The 18,685-nt window shown below is 38.9% G+C and overlaps 2 long non-coding RNA genes across 4 annotated transcripts; one reads left to right on the top strand and one right to left on the bottom strand.

Annotated features, from left to right (window-relative positions):
- Positions 1-827: 827 nt before the first annotated feature.
- Positions 828-3,659, bottom strand: LOC127097538 (uncharacterized). Of its 3 annotated transcripts, XR_007793063.1 has the most exons (6): positions 3,311-3,659; positions 2,824-2,867; positions 2,443-2,581; positions 2,266-2,361; positions 1,926-2,154; positions 828-1,788 (listed from the first exon to the last, which is right to left on the bottom strand). It is a non-coding gene; the product is annotated as an uncharacterized LOC127097538 (long non-coding RNA). The 3 variants fall into 3 exon arrangements; XR_007793062.1 differs by having other exon boundaries at positions 1,926-2,361; XR_007793061.1 differs by having other exon boundaries at positions 1,926-2,581.
- On the top strand, positions 2,956-17,942 carry LOC127097539 (uncharacterized). The gene is made up of 2 exons (XR_007793064.1): positions 2,956-3,338; positions 17,274-17,942. It is a non-coding gene; the product is annotated as an uncharacterized LOC127097539 (long non-coding RNA).
- The last annotated feature ends 743 nt before the right edge of the window (positions 17,943-18,685 follow it).

Raw genomic sequence — 18,685 nt, 5'->3', positions numbered from 1 at the left:
GTTCCGGAAAATTTCGGGCACGTAGGTATTTAATCCTCTTCTTCCTTGAATACCTGAAAAGCTTCCACAATTCCTGCATTCAGGTCCAAGAAGATTAAATAGGGGCAGCTGTTGTACCCCAAAATTTTCCCTCCCCTCTCTCACCTATGCATCCAATCACTTGATCAGGAGATGACTTGTATACATTCCTAATTCATCCACATGCATCATTCATCATGGATTCAGAAGAAACTTGGGCTCATAAAGTTAGGGTTTGTATAGATATCAAAGCTCAATGGCATGGTCTAATCACATCATCAACATGGGGGATGTGAAACCATAATGAGGGTGGTGAAGGTTTGATTTCAACAAAGGTGTGGCCAGACAGTCTAGGGCCTTCAAAGCCCTAATTCCTCAAGGCACGAATTCATGGAGCTTCCCCATGCCTTATCTTGGTCTCCAAAGCCCTAATCAGAAGATGGGGAGTCAAATGAACTTGGTAACTTCATTATGTATTCATGACCCCTCAATCTTTACTCTTTTTCAATATGCTTGGCCTAACCCTTCTTGGAACATTGATCTTGGTCCCAAGTTAATGATTCTATTCATATGGTTGTGGATACACCTTTGGTCCTGATCATCTGAACAACCTAACCCCTTGTGTTTCAAGCCACTTTTTGGTCATGCCATTGGTTCATGGACACTATGTCAAAACCCTAACCCTATGGTCTCAATGGATGGCCTTGTTCATGTACATTATCAGTCAAGTTATTTTTCCAAAGTCCAACATCCAAGTCATAAAACAAAAAACAATTTGGAAACCAACTTCAAACTATTTGTTAATCCATTTCAATCTATTCCATGTCATTTTAAACCATTACATGTGATTCCACACAAGAAAATACAAAATTTGACATCTTGACCAATAGTTGACTTTGGTCAACAATTGACTTTTTGGTCAACTTTGACCAAAGTCAACCCAAGACCCTAATATCCTAAATTTCACCATGATCATCAATCCATTGAAAAATACAAGGAAAAATGAATTGTTGACTTTTTGGTCAACTTTGACCAAAGTCAACCTATGGTCCTTGGTCATCCCTGATCACTAAATGACTAGTCCTAACTCTCATTTCATTCTCCATGTCCATGTTGATCTTGATTTAACCATTTGAACTTGATTCTTCACTTTGATGCCAACATGTTTTGAACTTGGTCATAACTTGAACACTTGGATTTATTTGCCTTAACAACCAACTTTCACCCTACTGCACGGGCCTTGCATTCACCACAAGACCAAACATCCTAAACACATGATCAAATATGGTACATGCTTGGTTAATTTGACAAAGCAATGCGTATGAAGTTGGCTTTGAACTCACCATGATACACCTTACACTTGCACCCTGTCATCATCCGGTAGTAGCCCACAAAAATCAAAAATTGCAAGGCTATAATGCAATAAGTTGGGAGATAGCCAAGACAACTACATGCTACCAAGATGCAATGCTGCACAACCATCCACACATTGGTCAACAGGCCCCCGTGACACAAGCTCGGACCTGCAGAATGCATTGCAGGCAACTGTACCAACAAGACCATTTCCAAGGCAAACCAAGATATCAGACCTGTGGTACATTTTGCTATGCAAGGCTACAACACAGTCAACATGTAAACACTGCTATAAAATCTTGGGAGTTCAGCAACATTGAGACCTAACTGAACATGCTCACAAGTCAATAATATCAATATTCTCTCTACCATGCCATCATGCACAAGCCAAGGTTGAATCAACTATACACCATAATCCTGCACCAAGCAAGAGAGGTATCAGCACCATTCTTCATTTGAAATTCATATTGCCAACTCAAAGCCATTTTCCATGCTGTACCAACTTGCTGCAATACCAAGCCTGCACAAGCAAACAAGTTTAGAGCCAGGATTACCTTGAGATGTACCTCAACATGGCTCCAATCATGATTTGTACTACATCAATGTCATTTTATGTGTTGTTCTGCACCTTATGAACCTGCAAATTACAGCATTGCCTAAGCCAACACTGAACCAAATTAAGAATGGAAATGGCCACCCTGCTGCAAGACAGAACAATACGTGCAAAGTGCATAACAGTTTGCACCATAAAAACATTGAGTCAAGTCAGCAGCTTGCTCAGACCTAGCCAAAGTATGACACAAATCAAAACCATATGCAAGTCACATCTAGTTGTAGCATACACAACCAAAACCACTCCAACATTGAAACATTTGAACCTAACAGAATCCTTACCAACATCAAGGTGTGACACCATATTGAGTTCAAAATGGAGGGTTATCCACAATGAATGCTACACCATGACACCAAGGTGCAAAGCAAATACTAGACCTGCAAACAACAACATAGTGGGCAGCATGACAAAGATAGCATTGATGAACACATAAACCAGCATGGAGTGCATTGGCATACCAGGTCATCATCATCAACAGTAATCATCTGCAGCAATAAGCATTGACATTACCTTGCCTGCAAAAGTCATTCACTTGCAAGCTATCTGCAGCTCGAGTCTAATGGTGCAACAGTCATGACCATAACATCCAACAAAGTCCTGCCGAAGAGCATTCATATTGCATCATGAACAAGTCTAAGAAAAATTAGTTCTAGTTCATTCTTTAGTGCTACAATTCTCTTGGTTTGGTGCCAGTTAAGTGCATTCCACTTCAGTTAGATAATGTCAACTAGTTCTAGTTCATCTCATGCATAACATAGCCAATCCAAGTACAATCAAACTCACCACAAACAATAGGCACAATTGAGATTCAACAGAACCAAGCAAATGTATAAGCATACCTGTTACAATAGGTCACCACTCAAAGCAAACTTAAGGGGGCAACCTGCAATAGGCAGTCAAAGGAAAAATGAAGTCACTAACTAACTGAGTTTCCCTAACATAACTAACTGAGTTCTCAATTAACTCAATGAGTCAGCACTAACTAATTCCAAGCCTTCTCTAACTAACTCCAAACCTCATTCCTAGCCTAGCCTAATTCCAAACCTCAGCTCTATTTAAGATATTCATAGCTCTCATTTTCAGGACCTGGGAACCTTGTGTAAATTTGTGTGAATTCTCTCTGCAATCTCTTTCCTCACCCTCACCAAAGCTCTCTCTCTCTCTCTCTCTCTCTCTCTTCCTCTCTATCTCTCTCTCTCTCTCTCCAAAAGCCATTGAAGCTTCAATTTAGCTTGAGCTTAACCACTGCATTGCTCACCATTCTCAATTCAGCAGTAGAAGAAGAAAGAGGAAGAAGGAACGTGCAAAACGAGATCAAGAATTCACCTGTTGAAGTTTCTGATCGTCTTCTCCGGTACGTCCATATATCTTCTGTAATATTTTCTTGAATTTAGCGTAATAGAGCATAGCTTTGAGGCAAGGGAGTGAAAGCCCTATGATATTAGAGATCAATTCGTGATAAACTCCATTTAATTTAAGGTTAGAGACCTAGGATTCTTCCATCGTTTAGGCTCGACTCGACCAATTTCGTGACTGTTTCCCAAATTCGCTGCCATATTCGTGCTTAGCATGTCATTGTGCATCCAATGGTTGCGTTATTGTGGTTGTAAGCTACTACCAGCACCGACGACGGCTGGCGGTGCGGTGACCTATAGTGGACCGACGGTGTTGAGGGAGCTCTCTTTGAGTGAGTTTCAAACTCTGTTGACTTGGATAAGTCAACAAAGATGAGGAAGTGGGCTCAATCATTGAGGCCCATGGTGTTTACTTCTCATACACCACTTCTGTTAGTGCACCCCTCAAGGGTTTAAGAAAGAAAATGAAGCTTGGGCTTTATCAGGCCCATTAGCTGTTTTACCAATTCACCTCACATTTCATTAATACACCTCCCTGTTGTGAGCGCTTGGACGCGTTTTCGGCTCAAATGGCCCATTTCCACTTTTGTTGTGTATACCCCCTTTGTTTTTGGAGTTGGATTGACCTAACAAAAACGAACGATGGGCTTATCTGGTAACCCATTAACCTGGCTTTTAATTCACACCCCCAATTTTTTTTTGATTTGCTTGTTGAACAAAAAACTGCATTGGGCTCATCCTACAACCCATTAATCAAATTTTATTTTACACTCCCATTTTCAAGTCATACCCCATTTTAATTGCTTTTTTTCTTTTATTTTCTTAATTGATTTTTGCAATGTAATTAGGATAATATTAGATCAATTAGGTTAATTTTGACAATTAGGAATAAAATCTTGAGTTTTAGGATTTCAGCTTTTAATTAGGGTTTTATTAGAATTTTAATTAGGACTTTTTATTAGAATTTTAATTAGGACCTTGATTAGATTTTAATTGGTCTTTGATTGAATATAGAATCATCCCATTTTCAACATTAGGATTAGAATTCAATCTTTAGGATTTAATTAAGTTTAAACCATGGTTAGAATTTGATGTATTTTGCAATTGACCATTTTGCCCTTATGGACCAAATTTTGTACTTTTGTGCTAGAATTGCTTGATCCCTTAGGGTAGTTTCTAACAATCACTAACTTCAATTAGATCCAAACTTAGTTCCCTAAAAACAAAACAAAACCCATGATTAAATTGATCAAAAGCAATTTTGATTAATTAAATCCTTTGAACTTGTATAATTCCACAGTCTAAATTGAGTGACCAAAAGACCCTTGGTCACTTAATAAGACTTTTCTTTCAAGCTGCGGAGCACAAGGCCTCAACTCAAGATCTTCAATCAAGGCATCCTCAGTCACACCAAGCAGCGGAATATACAAGACAAGTCAAAGGTCAACACTTGGTAAATACGATTCAAATTGTACGAAACGAGCCTTAAGTAATAAGGAATGATGAGAGGGAGTCTCTCCTACCCTTGTCTAGAGCGACTTTGCGTATGGGGCGTATGCCCCAAATATTCAAAGCATTCGCCCTTATTCATAGACTTTAGTATAATACGAATCGATTAAACTACCAAGTCTTCTTCATACAAGTTCAACATCAATACAAGGATCAACAACAAAGGTTCTTCACCAGAAACTTGCCAGTCAAGAGAAGTATCATGCATTTCAAGTCTTAAGTAATGAGGAATGATGAGAGGGAGTCTCTCCTACCCTTGTCTAGAGCGACTTTGCGTATGGGGCGTATGCCCCAAATATTCAAAGCGTTCGCCCTTATTCATAGACTTTAGTGTGATTCCTATCAATCAACTATCAAGTCTCTCATCACTTCACTCTCCATTCCATTCTAATCAATTCAATATCAATCATTCATTTCTTTTGCCTCCATCATCTTGTTTTCAACCCTAGTGGGCTGAACTACGAAAACTCTGATTTTCTTATTGCACTATAAGGGTACGTAGGCAGAAGAACCCAGTTTCTTCGCGAGCTATCTTATTTATCAATCTACCTTCTATATCCCATGGATCACTCTCCATTCACTCAACCAATACCATCCTTTTGAGATCAATCATATTTCTCCTTGGACTCCTCGCATAACCTTTTAGGACGTCTTGATGACAGTCCATCTCTATAATCGATAGTTGTTTGGCTCTCATCCCAAACATTTAATTCATTCTTTCTCGGCTAACATGCCTACCTTGCTCTTCGATTAAGGGTATATCCTTCTCTTGGATCTAAGATACTATCTTGATTTGATCTTGAATTATTGATTCCCCAGCAAGTGATACACTACTCCTTGCATCCCAATACTACAATCCTTCCTTGACTTGGTGTTTGTCTTGTGAGTCCCTGTTGCTTAGACAAACATCTCTCTCCCTCTATTCTCGTAGTTCCAAACTATGATTGCTCTGACTTTCTCATTGCATAATGAGAATACGTAGGCACGAGGATGCTAATCCTTGTCGAGCATACTTCTAATTATTCCTCCTTCGCCATAGGGCACCATTCATATCTTTTCCTATTCATTACCTACCTTCGATGATAAGCCGTTCACCCAGTGACATATCTGTCTCTTTGACATCGAAATACACTTTCTTTGGAATTCCATACATACCCTTTTAGGACGCCTAACGAATAGTCTGCATTTCATACATAGAGTTGTTTGGCTCTCATCGCAAACATTTAATTTTTTCCTTTTTTAGCCAAAACCCTAGAGTGGCGGCCTACTAGTCCACGTATCGGTTAACGTTGTTTCCCTCTATGGTAGAAATCTCATTTCTCTTATGGGACTCAATATACTTTCACCTTTCAATTTCAAACAATACTTATTCAGTCACTTGTTACCAAGTTCTTCTATTCTGTGACTTTGGTCACTTTATTCCGTTCATCCCATGATACACTCGTATTCTACCTTCATTCACTCCATGTGATATACCAGTTATTTTTGAGCCAAATACATTATATCTTTGTGCTCCATCTTGTACCTCTTTGTGAACCAAGAGTTATTTGGCCCTTACCCAAACCCTAATTCCTCTCTTTTTCGGTTGTTCCAGTACAGTGATATAAGTGCTCCACGCCCTCTCTTGTCGGTTCATACCTGTTTACTCTTGGGTTCACGTCGTCACCCCTTTTTGGAGTTCAAACAACACAATCATTCAGTTCATATCATACCTTCTATCACACTTCTTTCCACCTCCTGCCTCTAGTTCCTTGAACTACGAAGCTCTGAATTCCTCATTGCACTATGAGGATACATAGGCATGAGGGCTCCAATCCTCACCGAGCACTTTATTTATTTATTTCCTTTTCCCATTCTTTTGCGAGTAATCTTTAGTTAATACCTATTCGAGCGAGAACAATCAAAACGGTTCCCATAGAGTACCATGGATGTTTGGGGTGCTAAGACCTTCCCCTTGCATAACCGACTTCCTTACCCAATATATCTCTTTCCCCCGGGTTTTATCGATGTTTTCCCTTCCCTTTGGGGATAAATAAAGTTCGATGGCGACTCTGTTGTATGTTCGAGCGTGCGATACGTTTGGGTATATTTTCGCTAGCTTCAAGCGGTATCTAGGAACACATCACTGCTACCCAAGACACGAAAATGTCATGTGATCTAACAAATCTTTTTGTTATAATACTTATGTGTACAATTACCCTTTTGCCCTTATGTCTATATTGAACACAAGGCATAGACCGTGTCATCCATGTCCGATTCAATATTGGGCCCGTAGACATTTATCCTGTTACGCAGGATGGGAAAATTCCATCAAGGTCACTCATGTCCCTCAGCATGCTTCACGGAGTACCCATCAACTATCTTTATGATCATCCAGTTACGGACAATGTTTGATCAGCAATAAGGCACTCGACTCTACATCTAGGGTCCATAGTGGTTTCGGGTCGAAGGGTGGCATACACCATTATCACCATGAGAATAACTTAAGACACTTTTCATAACATTCTGTATAGTATTCTCATAGCGGGTCAATCCAGTATAGATATTACTCTTAATATTCATAACTATGTTTAAGACTTGATAACTCCTTATCCATGATCCATGAGATGTGATCATCAGTCTATATACATAATAGTCTTAATGCTTTAATGTTATACGATTTCACAATAAAGCTCAACTACGGATACTTTAAGAATAGTATCCTTATGTTTAATGGGATCTCATGATTAAGTCACACTTGATACATTAAACGGACTAGCTATTCTAGGGACTTTATTAAACAAACATAATAAAGAAAAAGCCTTTTATTATTAATAAATAATTCGATACAAGTACAAAAAGTATTGGCCTCTAGGGCTTACACCAACACATATTAACCTAAAGAAGATATTGATGAAGCTATCTGAAGCAGCTGAGGGATTTGATGTTATGGTTGCGATGAAGAAGAACTACATCCAGTTCGTTGAGTTGTAGCAACACTTTGTTGTTGAACTTATTGTTGTTCTTGATTTTGTTGAGTAGATTGTTGTGAAGATGCCATTGTTGATGAAGAAAAGGGTTTTAGTGTTTGCTAAAAGTTTCTTAAGCTCAAAGAGAGAAAGTGTAGGTTTTGATAGTATTGAAAGTGTGTAAAGTGGGTTTAAATATACGTTTTTGCATTCATGAAATAGGTTAGAGAGAAAAGAATTATGACAAGGGAGTAAAGCGTGAAAGGTTTTACCTAATCCCAAGATTTTTTCACCCAACGTGTCACATCATCAGATCAGAAACTGATCAATTTTATAGGACAATTGTCTTAAAACTGTTTCACTAATCGAGAATAATTGATAACTATTTAATGTGAAACTGTTAAGTATCCATAAAGCAGATTTGTTTAACCAAACAAATTCTGACTGGATACACCTAAACTTATGAAACCTTCTCACTTCATAAGAATCACACGTTCAAAACAACCAACAAATCTCATAGTCTTATTTTTCAATTCAGAGAGATTAACATTCTGAGAAAAACATCTTTTTCATTCTGGACATAAATCCATTTTCAAAATTTTCAGAATGAAAACAAATCTATCTTCAGAAAGGGGCTTTATAAAGATATCAGCCCATTGATGGTCTATATCAATAAATTTTAGATTTAAATTTCCCTTCTGAACATAGTCGTGTATAAAGTGATGTTTTATCTCAATATGTTTTGCTCGAGAATGAAAAATGGGTTTCTTAGATAACCAAATGGATTAATTATTATCATAGAGTATAAGAATGTTACTCTCATATATTTGGAAATATTCTAGCTGACTTTCCATCCATAGCATCTAAGTGTTGCATCCAGAGGTTGCAATGTATTCAACTTCAACAGTTGAAAGTACCATTGTTGATTGCCTTTTGTTGGACTATGAGATCAAGTTATCTCCCAAAAACTGATAGCTTCAAGAAGTGCTTTTCCTCTCAAGTCTGTCTCCGGCATAATTAGCATCACAATGACCCACTAACTTGTAGTCTTTAGATCTTATATAACACAAGCAAAGGTTAATCGTACTTTTCATATACCTGAAGATCCTCTTAAAATCTGTTAAGTGGAACCCTTTAGGATCTGATTGGAAGCAAGCCCTTTTAACGGACCAAGCCCTTTTAAATAAAATACAAAGTTGAAAACAGTAGCAGAACTCAAACAAATTCATCTTAACACACATAGATCCTGTTTCTTTCCATTTTGAACATCAAATATATAATGGCAAGATAACCACACAAATGGCAGCTTCAAGGAAGCTAAATGGAGAAATGGAAATAGAAACTCGAAAAGGAACCGGTTGCGGCGAGATTGACCGACGGATGTAGGTAAGATTCTGTCTGAACTGATTTTTGATCTTCTTGTCCGCTCTTCACCACCAAGAAAAACTATGGTTTTCTTTTCTCCTTGCCGTCGACTCCTTTTTCTCTTAGTGAGCAGTAACGGCTCCTCTCCAAAAATTAGGGTTTTTTTAGTAATCCCTCTTTTATATATGACCCATCTCTTTCCTCTGCTGTGTAGTGGAGAGGTTTGTTTGTACAGAGGATGTCTGGGGAGTTTTGTCCTTATTCCACTTGTGGTCCCTCTTCCTCAATTCTCTCCATTTCCAAGACTTCACTGTTGGTAAGAAACAATTCACCACTGTAACTCACTTAGATGAAAAATTTGTTTTGGAATTAACTGATTTTATATGGTGTTGTTGTGGCAGCTTAACACGGTTTTGCTCTGTGAAAGTTGGATTTGAATTGCGAACAGTGTCTTTAAGAGTTGCTTCAGATGACTCCTTGGTGTTATCTCCAACAGCATCACTATTCTGTCATGAATTTTCAGTAGCCTCTAAAAGTTAGTCCTGTTGTTGTTGTTGTTGTGCTGAATGCTCCAAAAGCTTGAGGCTGTCGGGGGCTTCCTGCAATGTAGCTGGACGCAAGCTCCGTTCCTCCACATACTTCAATGATTGGATTATAATAAGATTTTGAAGAAAGCCATAGCTGCCTCAGTGACTCGACTGTAATTGGCATCTATTGCATTCGCCACCAACATGATTTGTTGTCGAAGTTGTTCGCTGGTATCTCAATGTGCTGTTGTTTAGTTTCACAATATCGGATGCTGCCGTTATCATTGCACTGCATTTGGAGTTCGGCTTTTGGATTAACCTTGTAATTACAGTCCCTTGCTGTGTAACACGAGTTGCAAGTTTTAATACTCCTTCAGTATGTCCTAAAGAAAAACATAGAGGTAACAATCCACTCAAATCCATTGCATGTTTAAAACACTTCTCAGCCATTTCTAACAAGAACAGACAATACAACAATGCTGCAAAAATCAAACATCAAGAAGTGTCCTCGAAACCATTACTGATATGACAAGAATAAATAGACAACGTCTTAACCATGCACTAGAGTCGGCATCTAAAACTCGAGGAGATCTTTGGAAGTTTTTGAAGGGAAGTGGAGTGTTTGCGAATGGATAGATTTGGCATGGGACTTAGCAGAATACTACAGTTGCCAGAACCTCATCATAGGCTCTCTTGAGAGTTTCCGCAGTAAGGTTAGAAGCATCGTCCTCATCATTCTCTGATACACCAGCATAGCTTTCCATCTCAACTATGTTTGTCTCTTCAATCTCCAATCCTGGACCAGTATCAATATGCAAGACAGCAGCCTTGAGGGAGTAATTTAATGGCCGGACTAAAATACCAACCCATTGATGTTCATTTATTAACAAAGTATATGAAACAGCAGCATCAAGATCCACAAGTGCTCTAGGTTTGGCATTGAGTTTCACAAAAGTATCCACTTCCAAATGCATGTTTGGAGAGTAAAGACCAACTGTCTTCATCCGATAGAGGATATAATTCATAAATAGGAAATGTGCGTGTAGCATCTGATGATCACTCTGCTTCCAGATTTTCCACTAATCAACGGAGATACAAGTTCATCCCAATCAGAATATTTGTCATTCCATAAGTCATCCAACACAATGAAAAAATCTCCTATCCCTTAAATTTTTCTTCAACTCAACTCGAACTAAATCCAGATTATCGGTTTCCCATGGTGTTTTAGTGACAGATTCAAGGAGAGTTTTGAGCTAAAAATGTGAATGTTGCTCTTGAAGTTTCGTCTTTGTTGACAATGCCGACACAGAACGGTTTAACTTCAGGCTCTTGAGGTTAGGTGCCCTTGGGATTCTGCTGCAGTAGCTGAAGATAACCGAACATCCCCTCTTTTATCCATTACTCCTCAAAGGTTAATGCAAAATAGCTTAACCACAAATTGGAACTTGTAGCTTGATATTCAGGAAAAGCATGCCTTGTTTGAATATTTTATTTTGACATTTTATTTCTTTGATTGATTTGGTAGGTTTGGCAATGGAATGCTGCAGGCTGATTGGTTTCTTGGTGTGCCGGCTAGCGGATAGACTATTTCACAAAGTTAGCTTGGTTTGCTCATGCGACGACGTCGTAATATGATGTCATGACGTTGCGGAATCATGTGAGGAGACCTTGTTTGATGAAGTTGTTGACAAATATCATTCTATTTCTGTTGGAAATCCCAACATCTTATCATTCAAGCTTGTATTTTCTTCATTTATGCAGGGTAGCTCTGGTTTTGAACTCTTACACTCAACGTCTGTCTCATTGTGCGCCAGATTTGGGATCTATTCTGGTGCACCTTTGCTCGCTCTATGAATTTTACCCACTTGATCAGTATAAGTCAATGATGTCCGCCGTTAGAGTTCCAACCTTATCACTGCAAAGATATCCATGCCTTCCATCCCTTCCATGGCTGTCATCCTTAAATATGAGAACCAACAGCTAACAATACTGAACTCACAACAACAAATGTTCCAGGTCTATCACTAACAAATCTCCATTTTTCCATGTCCAAGGCATCCATACTAACATAAAGGAAGAGAAACGTCTCAGCAACAAATGACAAGGTTGCAAATGAATGTTTGGTAGTGATTCTTGAGCTCTCAGTCACATTATGCCATGTATAATGAGACATTACAATTCCACAGAAGAACACAGTGAGAATGCCACTCAGATACCATAATTCAACTAGTATATAGGTAAGGTATGCCATTAACATCATGAGAGCAACCTCGCGATCAGTTGAGTGCCTTCCAAAATAGAGCTTTTTGATAATGTAAGCACTAAGTAGACCACCCAAAACTGCAAGCATGGTGCTTGCTATAAACAAATACAAGAAGTTGCCAAAAAATTGCAAGACAGGGCCATGGTCGAATCATTCAAAATCAAAACTTTTGATTGCGTCGAAAAGCACCAACGAAGTAGCATCATTCACAACGCCCTCGCCAAATACAAGGCTGTTTAGTAAAGGTGTCTTCACCTGGTTTAACACATGCAATGTGCACACTGAATCTGTCGCATAAGCTGCATATGATCATCTCTCCAGGTGTTTAGATCCTTTTGCTATTGGTATTGAACTTGTGTTGCTAAAGAACAATGGCCCATCCAGAAATGCAGAGACTCCAGCGGAAAGGAATGCTTCTGATGACCTTGTTAGGGACTCGTTGCTTTCAACTGATACTCGACCTTCCCTTACATGAAACTCTTTACCTGGAAGTTCTCAAGGTAATGGTGACCATCTTAATCCAAAAAAAAATATACTAGATTGAAGTTGAATTCCTCTACAGGATGCCACGCTAATTCTGGACATAGCAGTCAATTCACTGTTGAAGGTTCAAGCTTTCACAACAGGCCGAAGTTCGAATCCACCATGAAACGTGTCACCAACCTAACGACCACTTGTCGCAAATAACAACCATCCTGAATTTATTCAGACGCCAGTTTTACTCAGAATTCTTAGGAATCTCATCACATATCGCATCGTTTGAAGTCAATGGAACAGGATCTTGCAGGCCTTGAACAGAGGTTTCCCCCATACCTGAGCTCCATCTTAAGATAGATTTATTTGTACTAAGAGACACATCTGTTAATGACTTCTTCTTTTGAATATCTTCTGATTGATCCCTCTGTTTACTTTCAAAAAGACTGATGGCATCTTGCACAGTTATCCTCCTTACCTCAATTTCCGGCTTCTTAAAAGGTTGTTCTGATACTTCCCCTTCAAAACCATTTTCAGCAGCGTCTCTATAAGATCTTCTGGGTGTTACAGATCTTTGTAGGGAACGACTTCTCTCAGCAGACATTTGGTCCTCATCGCTAGAGTCAGAAGATTCCTCACTTCCTGTTGAAACTGTCTCTCTCAACTTGAGCAACTTTAGTTGGCGAAACACCGTACTTAATTGGTGCATCTGAAGTTGAAGGTTTAGATATATGCAGGTCTTTAAATTCCTTGCTTACATCGTTGTGCGGCACATGAGTTACATCACATGTGAGCGTTGTAGTTTCATCAACATTCTGCTGTCTTATTTGGTTCACTCCTGTTTTTATTCAGGAAAATCTTAATCGAAGCATAATCCAAAGATGCAACACCATCAATCACATCCTCCACTTCCAATATTTCAGATGAAAGACAAAGGAACTTGAACCTTTCTTTCTGGCTGAAATAAGAAACGGTTGAGATTTGAGGAAGATAATTTATTAGAAAGAGTCCACGAACAGGGTTCTGCGTGCTACGACACATCTCTGCAAGATCATTAAGAACATCTTCAGCAGGAGCTTCCTGAATACTTTCCAAAATCCAGAACTCACCAAGCCAACAAAGTTCCACATATTTTGATATGGATTCAATGCAGATATTGGAATTATCCTTGGAAGAGCATTGTTTCTCCCCACAGGACCTTTATTGGCATATGGAGTTGGCTGTCTGTACATAGGTTGAGGAGGGCGAGCATTAGAATTGTGCAATGGTTGTTAAGGATTGCGGAAACTTGCATTCTGCTGACCATAAGAGCCATTGACTAGTGGTGGTCAATTCACACTGACTCCAGGCTCAGGTTTAGGATAAGAGGAAGGAGGGGCATTAGATGCACCGTACCTTGCAGATTCAGAATTGTTAGAATAAACACTAATAGCAGGAGAATTCACCTTTGAACGATCCATTGATGGAGGCACAGCCATATTAAGTCTAACATTAACGCTGCCCGCATGAGAAATGGTATTTAAAGTCTATGAATCTCCAATAGTGTTTCCTACAGCTGATTGTACACAAGCCACGGATTAAAGATGCCTGCAGGAATTGGTTCCACTACAAAGATACGCAAGCGCTTGAGGCCTTCCCCTTTATGCGTCACATGTTGATCCATCCAACAAACTATGATGTCACGTAGAGGCTTGGACTTTCAAATGCAACTGAGCAGATACTCTGATTCATACTTTTTTTTAGCTGGATTTTGTTTTGGATCCATTATTATAATTATTTTGCTGACTGGAGTATTTTGCTAAATAAATGACTCCATTCTTTTGTCTTGCTAAAGTATGCGTATTCGTCAGTTTCTTCTTTGAAAGCCTAACTGCTATATGCATTTGGGAAATATTTTTAAACATTTGTTCAACACTTTTTACTCTTCCACATTTTGCATACATGGCAATCCGAGCATTGCTAACAAACCAAACGTTTATATAGCCACTTTTCAGGATGAATTCATGGAGTCGCTTGCCTACTTGCAAAGCAGCAAGATTAACACATGCACTGTAGTAAGAGAATTCTAGGAAACAACATTCCTCTCCACCATCCTCTCGAAAAACTGCATTGCCAAACTCATTTTCCCATTTCTTCTTTGCATCACCCACAATCATCGCATTCCAACAAGCGGTGTCCAACTTATCAGGAACCAACTCAAGCAACTTTCTAGCCTTTTCAGGCTTCCCTTGATGTGTATAGCAAGTAATCATCGAAGCCCACGAACAAATTGTCTTTTTCAGACATTACATCAAACAACTTATTGGCTTGTTCAACCGTGTTGTTGTGAAGATACCCAGCTATCATGGTGTTCCATGACATAATGTTTCTGTGAGACGTTTTATCAAACAATTGTTGTGCCTCAATAACTCTGCCATTTTTTGCGAACACGGTTATCATGGAATTATATGTGGCATGGTTTTTGTGAATGACATTTGAGAATATCCTTCTGGCTTCTTCAACTTTTCCTTGTTTTTCTAGATGAATGACTTCGTAGAAATCATTAAACATGAATGAATGAAAGATATCTCAATAAGAAGTGAAGAATTTAAACGTGAAATGGTCATGAAGAGAAATGCAAATGACTGATTGATGGGAAAAAAAATTATTTCAGAGCCAAAATCGGGGTATGACAAAATGGAATTGGGGAAATCATGATTACTCCTAAAGGTTATCATATCCCTTTTACTACAAGATTGATGTTTTATTGTACGAATAATATGGCAGAATATGAAGCTTGTATCATGGGTCTTGAAGAGGCCATCAATTTGAGAATTAAAATCCTTGATGTGTATGGGGATTCAGCCCTGGTGGTTAATCGGATTAAAGGAGAATGGGAGACTCGTCATCCTGGCTTAATTCCTTACAAAGATTATGCAAGGAGGTTGTCAACTTTCTTCAATAAAATAAAGTTTCGTCATATACCTCGTGAAGAGAATCAGATGGCAGACGCGTTGGCTACTTTGTCTTCTATGTATAAAGTAAATCGTTGGAATGATGCACCCAGTATCACAATTATGTGCCTTGATACACCTACTCACATGTTTGAGGCAGAAGAAATTACAAATGATAAGCCATGGTATTATGATATTAAGTGTTTCCTCCAAAGTCAGGAGTACCCGCTTGAGGCGTCCAACAAAGATAACAAGACTTTGAGAAGACTGGATGGCAATTTCTTTCTAAATGAAGATGTGTTGTATAAGAGAAACTTTGACATGGTTTTGCTCATATGCATGGATAAACATGAAGCATACATGTTAATGCAAGAAGTTCATGAAGGATCCTTTGATACTCATGCCAATGGGCACACAATGGCTAAAAAGATGTTAAGAGCAAGTTACTATTGGCTGACAATGGAATCTAATTGTTGTAAATATGTGAATAAGTGCCATAAATGCCATGTTTATGCTGATAAGATTCATGTGCGTCCGAAACTTCTCAATGTTATCTCATCCCCATGGCCTTTCTATATGTGGGGGATCAATATAATTGGTATGATTGAACCGAAAGCTTCAAACGGACATCGTTTCATTCTGGTAGCCATTGATTACTTCACCAAATGGGTGGAAGTAACATCTTATGCTAATATGACCAAACAGGTCGTGGTCAGATTTATCAAGAATCAAATTATTTGCCGATATGGTGTTCTAAGTAAGATCATTACTGATAATGGGCCGAAATTGAATAATATAATGATGAAAGAGCTTTGTGATGACTTCAAGATTGAACTTCGTAACTCTTTTCCTTATAGACCTAAGATAAATGGGGATGTTGAAGTTGTGAATAAGAATATTAAGAAAATTATCCAGAAGATGGTTGTGACATATAAAGATTGACATGCAATGCTCTCGTTTGCTTTGCATGGATATTGTAACGGTAGAGAGGAAAAAGATTGGTTACATGTTACACCTGAGGGTGAGGGAGTGGTTGTCGGTTCACGAGGCATGACAATGAGACACTCCTAGCAGCTTCTAGGGGAAAACTAAATTCACATTGGAATAAGAGGGATCCTAAGGCTATGCAGGTATGGGACTGCATGGTTGAAGGAATGCTTATAAGGATTATTTGGTATTACCTATACCAACAAGATGCTTCTTCTTTTCAGTAGTCCAACAGATAAGAACTCCATGGTTAAGCGTGCTTGACTTTGAGTAGTGTTTGGATGGGTGACCTTCTGGGAAGTTTCCCGGAAAGCATATGAGTGAGGACAAAACATGCTGAAAAGACATGTGTTGGTTTGTGGGGTCAGTCGATAATCTCGAAAGCAGTCTGGGGCGTTACAAATGGTATCAGAGTCAAACCTCTCCCAGTACAATGTGGTTCGAGGACGAACCAAGCGGAAGCTGGTGGGCATGTAACGCCAGAGAGGCAAAAGATTGGTTACATGTTACACAAGAGGGAGACGGAGTGGTTTTTGGTGCACGAGGCTGTTGGTGCACGAGGCATGACAATGAGACACTCCTAGAAGCTTCTAGGGGAAAACTAAATTCACACCAGAATGAGATGGGTTCTAAGGTTGTGCAGGTATGGGACTGCATGGTTGAAGGAAGGCTTATAAGGATTAATTGGTACTACCTATACCAACAAGATGACTCTTCTTTTCGATAGCGGATCAGTCGCCAATTCTCCTTGTTTTCTGACACTCATTCGACACATTTGTAAGAAATCGGTAACACATTAGTTCACTTTTGTTTTGTTTTGTTTAGTTATTTATATGTTTAGTATTGTTGTCTCTATTTGTTGAGTACATGCTATATGCATTATCATATCCCATTTTATGTCCTTTTATGGTAGTTCTTTTGGTTTCAGGTATAAACAAGTGCATCGGAGGGATAAACAAGCAAACAGGCGTTCTGGGCCCGACATAGGAAGAAAAAATGGACTTACAGTAGCCCTGACACGGCCACCCATGTTGGCTAACACGGGCCGTGTTAGGAGAAGAGGTTGAGAAATGGAAAACAGGGAGCTAACACGGGTGCCCGTGTCAGCTGACACGGCCCGTGTTAGCCTCCCTGAAGGGCGTGTCATTGCTGAAGTTTGCCCAGAAGCCAACATGGCCAGGCGTGTTGCCTGACACGACTAGTGTTGGCTTGGACACTTGAATTTCCAATTTTTTGCTATTTTTGACACGGCTTATCCAGGAGGGCATTTTTGACTTTTACACAAGGAAAATTTTCATCAGGAACTATTTACAGTGGATTTGAATATGGAGAGAGGGACTTTTACACGATAGAGAATTGGAAACGATCAATATTGAAGAAGTGATAAGAAGCGAAGAACGAGGATCCTTCAAGAGCGGACGCGATTGAAGATCAATGGAATTCCGACCTTTTTGTAATGTCTCAATTTTACTTTGTATCTGATTTGAATAATATGATAGGCCAAACCCCCCAATGCCAGAGGGGTGTCCCTGAATTGATTATGTAATGACTCTGATGTTTGATTTCCCTTAATATATGATGTTTGATTTCAATTTCACTGTATGATGTGCGTAATGCTTTCTTTTTGGCAAAAATTAAGATTGATGTATGGTTAACGATTAGCAGGACTGCAATGGTTAAGGTTCTCATACAGTGAAACCATAGTAGAAATCACCTAGGACTAGGGATACCCTATGGTTACCGGATTATTCTTGTTAATTTAAAATGCTTGGTTTCATCATAATCACCTAAGGACTTAGAGGTTAGATTGAATACCAAAGGTTTCCCTCCGAGGTCTTAGGGGGAGATAATCTTAAGATCCGATAATTGAAACAATATTCAATATTAAGGAGATATACACTCAAGGGGTCATTACAGGAGATGTTTACACACCTTCCTTGGCATATCATATTAACTTGTGAATATATTTCTTCGTTATATTTTTCCTTACAATGAATTCTTCAAAATCATAACTATAACTTTTGTTCGATTGATTGAATGTTTACGTTTATATTACTGCGCAATCCTCGAGATCGATCTTTAGGAAACATCCCTCTTATTACTACATCGGAGAAAATAGTACACTTGCTATTTTTCCGATCAAGTTTTTGGCGCCGTTGCCGGGGATTGCCAAATATAAGTTTTTAAATTATCTCAATTGAAATTTTGTTGCTCTGCAACTAAAATTTATTTACCATATTTTGAATATTTTATTTCGATTATATCAACTAATTTGTGTCTGATATTTGTATGCGAGGTAAGGCCTCATCTAATTTTCCTTTTGACGCAGAAATCGAGAGA

This window comes from Lathyrus oleraceus, chromosome 6 (assembly GCF_024323335.1).
Source record: "Lathyrus oleraceus cultivar Zhongwan6 chromosome 6, CAAS_Psat_ZW6_1.0, whole genome shotgun sequence".
NCBI classification, from domain to species: domain Eukaryota; kingdom Viridiplantae; phylum Streptophyta; class Magnoliopsida; order Fabales; family Fabaceae; genus Lathyrus; species Lathyrus oleraceus.
Note: the sequence above shows the minus strand (reverse complement) of the source record. Positions and strands in the feature narration are given on the sequence as shown.